Raw genomic sequence first — 5,901 nt, 5'->3', positions numbered from 1 at the left:
GGCGCACCGCGGGATCTCACCGCCGGAGGCCTCCCAGCACAGGGGCGGTCCCGCGGCACACCCGGGGCGGCGGACTGGCCTCTCCGGCCCCCCCACACCCCCAAGCGGAGGGTGGGGGAGGCTCCCCTCACGGGGGCTCGCGCCCACCGCCACCTACACACACACCCAGAGCCGCGGCCGGCCCGGGAGAACGCTCTCCCGCCTGCCTACCGGCGTGCCCGCCACGGGCCTCACTCGCGCGACCCCGCCGCGCCAGGTCCCTCCCCTCACTTCTCTCAGGGACTCCGAGGGCACTGCTCCGCCCGGGGACGACACCCACAGGAGGCGAAGCCGACTCGGTCCCAGACAGGGGGGGAAGGGCACGCGGGCGGTCGCACGCGCGGGCCGAGGAGGAAGGCCGGCAGCGGCGGGGAGGGGCCGGCAAGCGCGCACAGCGACGGCCACGGGACAGGGGCCGCGGGCGCCGCCCGGGGACCAGAAAAGACCACCGGGAACACGGCCGGGCCGCCAGGAAAACCAGCGCGGGATCCCGCCGCCACCCACACACGAGGGCGGTCCCGCGACGCCTGGGACGCCGGCCGGCCCCGGCCGGCCCCGGAGCGGAGTCCCACGCCCCGGCCCCGCCGCCAGGGCCGGCGGCGCCGTCCACCCGTCTCCTCCCGTCCACCCTCGACGGATCCGTCTTTCCATCTAGTCTGACCCCGAGGCGCCACATCCCGGGGACACGCTCTCGAGCGAGGCGGCCCAGACCGCGCCCGCGCGCCGCCACCGGCTCGGGGACGAGGGCGGGCGCGACGGACTCCTCCTCGACACGGCCGCGGGGCTGGGGAAGCCGGGGCCGACCGGGCGTCGCCCCCCGGCCCTTCTCCACCTGCACTCACACCGCGGGGCCGGCCGCACGCACGCGGCGCACGCACGGTCCTCCCCCACGTGCCGGACACCCGGCGGGGCCCGGCGGGACCCTCCCCCGACTCGGCGGGGGGAGGCGCGGGCCGCGGTAGGCAACGAGCGGCACACGGCCCCACCGCGGGGCCGGCGCACCCATCCCCCCTCACAGAGGAGAGGCGGGGGGATTCTGCCCACGTGCTCTGGGCAGTCGCCACGGCGGCTACACTGCGCACTCAGGAGGGGCAGCGGCCGGGGGCTCCGGTACCCCAGAGGCTCCCTCTCGGATCGCTAGAGAAGGCTTCCTCACCGAGGGCGCGCCGTCCCTCACCCCATCGTCTCTCCTTCGGGCCCACGGAGGCGCTCCACGAGCCGCCGATCCTCGACTGGGCGGGAGGGGTCTGCGGTACAGGTAAGCGGACGACCACACGGGAGCGTGTGCACGGCCCGTGCCTCCACGACGAGGCAGCACCTGCCCCCAACGGAAGAGGCGAGGGGAACAGGCACGCCTCTCTTCCCGTCTCGACCCCTCCCCCAACGAGAGCCACTCGCGGGACACACACACACACCACCGCGGTGAGGGACACGAGGAGGACGCCGGGTTAAGGGAAACGACACCACCGCTCGGCCTCAGGCACCTGAGGGGCGACCTGGAGCGCTCCAGGGGCACCACCGAGGGTCAAACGAGGCACGCTCACCCACCCACGCGGGGCGCGCGGCGCAGCAGCGGGCACAGCCCTCCCCACCGCGGGGAGGGCCGCTCGCGGGACACGCGCCGAGAAGGCGAAGCGAGAGCGTCCGCTGTGTCCGAAGACCGACGGCCTCACTGACGCCCCGTGGAGGGGGGGCGGGCAGGAGACCGAGAGTCAGGGCCGGAGGCCACACCCACCCTCCCGCCTTCCTCACCCTCCCCGACGGGCAGGGGGAAAGGCAGGCGAGGAGCCCCGTGGACAGACTGAGAAGACCGCACACGTTCACCAGGAACGCCCGTCCCTCGCCTGGCACGGCTTAGGCCCGGCCCGGGAGAGCACGACCACACCACATCGATCCGTTGAGCCGAGGGGGAGGGGGGAAGGCACGGTGAGGACAGTCGCCGGAGGGGCCCGCTTTAAGCCTCACCGGCCGCCTCCCCCCGCCACACCTCACCTCGCCTCAGGCGACAGCCGCCGACGACCCCAGGAGGAGGAGCTGCCTGACACGGGGCACGGGGCCTACAGAGCGGGGGTCGTCCCGGCCACCACCGGGCGCCCGCAGCGGGGGGGTCACACAGGGTAGAAGACCCACGGCGCCTCGCCCCGCCGCCCTCGGGTCGCCCAGAGACCGGAGGTGGCGCCACGGGTCGGGTCTGCCAGACACGCCACGCAGGAGCCGGCGCACAGGCCCAGGCCGGCGGCCCAAAGGCCCAGGCGCCCCGCGTGCGTCCAGAGGCCCAAAGTCCTCGGCGGCAGACGCCGAGAGAGACCGTGTCGGCACTTACCTGGTGGCAGAAAAGGCCCATTTCGGGCGACAAAATGACAGCGCCCGACAGCGGGGCCCACCCACGACTGGCAGGGAGAGACCTTGGCACCTTGGCACCGCCACCTGTCCCCAGCACTACCCCAGAAACACCAGGCCCGGAGCTGTCGGGGGTCATCTGGTCGACTGGGGGGGGGAGGGGGGCGAAGGGGGCGCCCGGTGGGCGAAGTGGGGGCGCAGACGCCAAGGGGGAGGGAGCTGGCCGGGGACGCCCTCCCCCTTCGCCCGCACGGGTAGGTGTACCCGTCCGTCCGAGTCTCCGAGCGGGGGTTTGGCTACGAGTTGCCAAAGAGAAAAACGAAGAGAGACCCGCCGGCGAGGCGCCTCCCACGAGACGAGCGGACCCCAACGAGGGACCACGCCCGGGGCCCCAGACCGTCCTGTCCGGGGCACCCAGGACGGCTCGAGCCGGTCCCTGACCTCCTGGCCGTGATTCAGGGAGTTGGGGAGGGGTGAGAAAGCAAACCCTCCGGGGTGGCGAACCCTCCTGAAAGGGCGGGAAAGCAAAAACCTCCTGAAGGGAGACGCAAACCCTTCTGAAAAGGCGAACAGCAAACCCTTTGGAGGGCGGGAGCCAACCCTCCTGAAGGAAGAAAGCAAACCCTCCTGAGGGGGGCCCGGGAGGAGGCCAGACCGCCGAGTCCCAGGCGCTCCAGGGAGGGACGACCCTCTCCCTCCCTGCCCACCGCGGCGGCCCGGCCCAGGTAGGGTCCGGCCGGTCCGTCTCCGCGGCCGGAGGGGCACGGGGAGACGCTGGTCGACCCGGTCAGGCCACCCCAGAGCCCGGCTCTGGAGCGCCGCCGCCGCCGCGACGGCCACCCTCCTCGGGAACCTAGAGAGCCAATCTCCGGCGACAGCAGGACGTCCCTAGGCCTCGGCGCCACCGCCACTGTCGCCGCCAGCAGAGCTGGTCTCTGAGAGCTGTGCCTCGGGCCCGGCGGCTGAGTCACAACCCTCCTGAAGGTCGCCGAAGCTCCAGAGGGGAGGGACACTATAAAAGCGGCCGCCAGGTGGCTCCTGACAACCGGCTCCAATGTCCCGAGGACGGGTCGCTGTCGCCGGCCGCCGAGGACGCCACAGCGCCGGCCGCCCAAACGCCCGAGCTCGGCCCGGAGCCGCCGCCTCCGAGAGACGCGACGCGACGCGACCCCGGCCGCAGAGGAAGGGAGAGGAGCTGGGAAATAGCTCCCCAGGAGGCTGCCACGAAGGAGACGCGCTCCCCCCCACCCACCCACGCGATTCCAGGCTGGTGGGGGGACATTCCACGGAGACGCCGGCGGGCGGCGGGGCTCGGGGCGGGGACGGCCGAGAGAGGGGCACCAGTGACATCCCGGGCTCCCCCGGGCCCCCTCCCCCGAAGGAGGAGGGAGGGAGGGAGAGAGAGAAGGGAGGGAGGCAGGGAGGGAGGGACCGACCGGCAAAGCGAAACCAGGCAAGCGCTGCTCGGAGAACAAAGCAGGACTTCTCGAAAGCAGACAGAGACACAGACACGCAAGCCCAGGAGCAAGAAAGGAAAAGAAGGAGACACTCGGACCCCCAACAAGAGAAAACGAAAGTCAACCTGTGTCGAGACCGTGATCAAGTCCAACGACAACAAACACAAGCATGCGCCGGTGGGTGGGGAAAGGGCACTTGAGGTCAGGAGAACATGGATTTCAAAATAACTGGCCACAAACACCAGAAAGGAAAGGCGGCCGGGCGGCCGGGCCGGGCGGTCTGGTCTGGGGTGGGGTGGCAGGGCTGCTGGGGGCGGGGGTCGGTGGCGGGGGTGGGGGGTGGGGGGTGGGGGGTGGGGGAAACGGGAGCACCCAGAACGAGGAGGAGACTGTCGGCCGTGCCGAGACACGGAAACATCGCACGGCTGGGGACCCGTTCCTATCGTCTTCCCCGGGGTGTGAAAGAGACTTGGCCTCCCGTCTCCTGAGAGTTCATCTCCCCAGCAACAACGGTCAGGCAAGCTGTCGGGTGTGTGTGTGTTGCGGGGGGTTGGGGGGCGGGGTGGGGAGAAAAAAGAAGACACCTTTCAAGTGAAAGGAGGGAGCGTAAAGGTCACTGAACCCTCTGACAGCGGCCTTCCATTTTCCAGACCAGTGACACGTTCCCCCAAGTCGCCCGGTTCCAGAAAACGCTTTTCGGAAACAGAATCCTCGGGGCCCGCGAACTCCTGAGGAATCCTCGGATGAGCTTCCGGGCCAGGCTATACCGTAGGCAGCGTGCTTCCCCTGAAGCCAAAGCCACGGGCTCCAGAGGGCCGCGTCCAAGAAGCTGATCTCGTACGGAACCCGGTGTCTTCTTCTCTAGGACACTCCTAGAAGCAGCAAGAGCGCCAGTTTGTGAGACTCGAAGGTGAAGCCGGCACGACGTAAACCCAGCGATGTGTGCGGTCAGAGGCCCATCTAGATTCGAGCTCCAGTTCTGGAGGGGAGCAGTGGGGACAGGAGGGTGGCCTGCGAGTCCGCCGTCCCGTCCCCACTCCTCCTGTGAACATCCGCCCCGTGGAAGGTGTCGAGGAACCGCATGACCTGACCTGCGGGGTGAACCGTCGCCAAAGACAAAGAATTCCTCCAGCCAGGCGTTGTCCGCAGCCACGAACCCCTTCCCTCCGTCGCCCGGCCTTTCAGAATGCCACGTGGAGCCCTCTCGAGACGTGTGGGGCTTGGAGGTATGGGCCCCCGAATTCTCCTCGCCCGGCCCTGCAAGAAACCATTCCGTGCCTGCCCCACATGAAGACTTCTCGGGCTTTTCGGTGGACCGGGCCTCCCAGGGTGCCCCTGCACCCGGCACCCTGCGACACCCCGAGAGATCCCACGGAGAAACGTCTCCGGCCACTCGCGCGGCACCTGCCTCGCTGGCGGGCGCCCCTTCCAACCTCCCCAGAGATACGTGAGCACGGACGCTTCTTCCCCATCTGGGTCCCCTCACAGGCTCTGTGAGTTCCTGCGGTTCCGCACGCCCTCGACTTGGCTGTGGTTCGGGGCTCTGTTCTGTTCTGTGTTTGCTCTCCGGCCCACGTGATCTCTCTGGCTAGGGCACCCAGGAAAAGCGAAAAGAAATCGAGTCCGTGTGAGTACTATTCAGGCATCAAGTGGGGATACCTACCAACGACCTCTAACGTGGATCCACCAAGATGGCGGCCGTGTGGGGTTCAGGAGGATCATTTTGCGTTTTCTGGGGGCGCTATTTGCTCTCAATGATTTCACGTGCCTTTGGGGCATGGCTCACGGAGATGGACGTGAAGCAGCAGGGCAGCCACATCTGGCGTCTCGGCCTAGCTAGGGCGGCTCCACGAGTGACCTCTCGGAACCGGGGCTGAGACCGCCATCCCTCCCCGGGCCCCCCTCGGTGGCTGGGTATGGGGGGGAGGGGGGGAGGTTTCGGAGGGGAGACGGGAGATCTGGGCTTGTGGTTGGGGGCGCGCGGGGCCACACGTGTCATGTCATGATATTCCTGTGACGCTCCAACGAGATACGTATTATTCTCTCTTCTGCAGATTGCTATCTG

This window comes from Giraffa tippelskirchi, chromosome 11 (genome assembly GCF_054371585.1).
Source record: "Giraffa tippelskirchi isolate mGirTip1 chromosome 11, T2T-mGirTip1v1.2.pri, whole genome shotgun sequence".
NCBI lineage: Eukaryota > Metazoa > Chordata > Mammalia > Artiodactyla > Giraffidae > Giraffa > Giraffa tippelskirchi.
The sequence above is the reverse complement of the archived record's forward strand: the minus strand, read 5'-3'. Positions refer to the sequence as shown.